The following is a 2,557-nucleotide window of genomic DNA, read 5'->3' as shown; positions in this document are numbered from 1 at the left end:
GCCAGAGAATCCCAAAACCCTCTTCTGGTCTCCACAGACAACCGGACTAATATACTCGCATTCAGATAAACAGACACATCATTAATAGTTTTTTAAAAAAGATTCAGAATACAAAATTTGACATAACCTCAAAGATGTGTATTTTAGTCTACAGAATTGAATTAAAAACAGTTCAAGTAAGGTTTAAACAGGCTAGATTTAGTATTTCAAATGCAGAACAAAGGGAATTTTGTTCTTTATGGTTAGGTAAGCTAGGATTTGTTACGAAGTTTTACATTTTTTAATTTCTTAAAATATGGATGTATGGATGTATTGGTTGCATGTCTTTCTGTGTAACTGGTGCCCATCATAGAGGCCAGGGCAGGGGGTTGGGTCCCCCTAGAACAATAGTTACATATGGTTGTGAGCTGCCATGCAGGTGCAGAGCTTCTCCCCTACCCCCAATCCAGAGCTGAGGACTGAACCCAGGGCCTTGTGATTGCTTGGAAAGTGTTCTACCACTGAGCTAAATCCTCAACCCCCTCAGTCAGAGCTCTTAACCAATGAACCATTATACTCAACATAAATTCAGGTCTGTAAGGTCCTATGGTGAGTTCCTTTTTAGGAATAGCAGAATCTTGTCAAGTTGGACTGTGATAATGTAGATGGACACAGTCTATTCTTGTGTGTTTCAGATAGAGCTGCACCCAAGGTTCCTGTCAGTTACATTTTCATTTGAATACTGTCTCCTGGAATCATGCATCACTACACCTCCAGAGTTGGGCTAAGTCTCTTATGAATCCTAGGTCCACTTTTGACTCAACCCTTCGGTCATAGGTCATATTTTCTTACTAGTGTTTCATGTTACCAAAAAAAGTTTTGAAGATGAACCAAGTGTCCACTTACAGGTTTCCATCTTACAGAAGAGACAAGGCTGAAAGCTCAATTGAGTGGCTGGAGGCCATTCTCTAGGAAATGACTGGCAACAGGTTCACTCTAGTGCCAGGCCTGGTTAAGTACATGATTGGTCCTAGTGTAGTGATAGGACTCTTGGAGGATAGTATACAAGCCCATGCTTATTGACATACACAATTCTCAAGTGCATCTCCAGGACCCCTTTCCTCAAATACCGTTATGTAGCCCTGGATTGCAGAGGCTAGGTTTGAATGTGGGATACTACTTCCTCCAGACTGCACCACTACATCCAGCACACAACTTTTACAACAGCAAAAAGCCCTCCAGTGATGAGAGGAAACTGGTGTTCTAAAGGGTTTTTTAAAGGAATGTTCATTGTCCAATCTTAGGGCCTTCATTGTTAGACCCTCTATGTGTCTAATCAGTCTCAACATAGCCACATGGGTGAGCCAGTTTTTCCCCCATTACAAAATGGCGGAGCACATCTTTAATCCCAGCTCTCAGGTGAAGGCAGGCAGATCTCTGAGTTCAAACCCAGTCTTCTGGGTGACTTCTAGGACAGCCAGGGCTACAGAGAAAAACTGCCTTGAAAACCAAGAGGGAGTTGGGAAAAGAATATGTATGAACCTCACAACTGGTCTCTCTCGTCCCACCCCTCAGGTTTCAGGCTCACAAACCAGAGGGAACAGTCTCATTCCACTTCAACCATAGCTCCTCCTTACAAGATTGCCCACTCCAGTGCTTCTTATCGCTGTTCCCATTATTTCAGCCACTGTGCCTCTTGCTCAACCAATAGTCTGTGGAGTTGCTGTTAGCATACAATGCTCTGAGAGTGGCTTGACCTGTACCTTTACATGTTGCAAGCTCCTATAAGTTGTGAAGATTTTTACTAGTATTTATTTGGATTTTTTGACACAAGGCATCTGTCTACATAGCGCTTAATTGTCCTGGAATTCTCTGTAGATCATACTGGGCACGAACTCACAGATTTGCCAGTCTTGTTTAGAGTTCAGCAATTGAAGATGTAAGCCATTATGCCCAGCTATTTATTTATTTATTTATTTATTTATTTTTAAATATTTTGGTTTTTCGAGACAGGGTTTCTCGGTGTAGCCCTGGCTGGGCTGGCCTCGAACTCAGAAATCTGCCTGTCTCTGCCTCCGAAGTGCTGGGATTAAAGGCGTGCGCCACCACCGCCCGGCTCAGCTTTTATTTTTTTAAACTGGCTTTTTCAATCCTTTTTTTTTTTCTTCCTTAGTATGCTTCCTAGCCCTCTTAGAATGCCACTTCTAAGAACACAGGGAACACAGGGAGATTACTGGTTTTGTTCTTTGTTCTACAATACTGCACAGCAGGCATCCATTGTGAATAAACAAATTTTCATTGTGAGATGTATCATTTCCTTGGTATGACAATCTTAGTAACATCTACTATAAAAAGTTTTTTTGTCTTTTTTTAAGATAGGCTCTCATTATGTAGCCTTGGCTGTCCTGGAGCTCAGAGATCTGCCTGCTTCTGCCTCCTGAATGTCGGGAATAGAAAGCATGTATTGCCATGTGTGGCTATAAAATGTTTTTGTACTTTGAAAATGTAAAAAGTAAAATGTAAATGGGTGATCGTCCTATGAAAAATATTACTGTGAATAAACTCAAACAATCCAAAG

Source organism: Grammomys surdaster, unplaced genomic scaffold (genome assembly GCF_004785775.1).
Source record: "Grammomys surdaster isolate TR1022 unplaced genomic scaffold, NIH_TR_1.0 136, whole genome shotgun sequence".
Lineage (NCBI taxonomy): Eukaryota > Metazoa > Chordata > Mammalia > Rodentia > Muridae > Grammomys > Grammomys surdaster.
Note: the sequence above shows the minus strand (reverse complement) of the source record.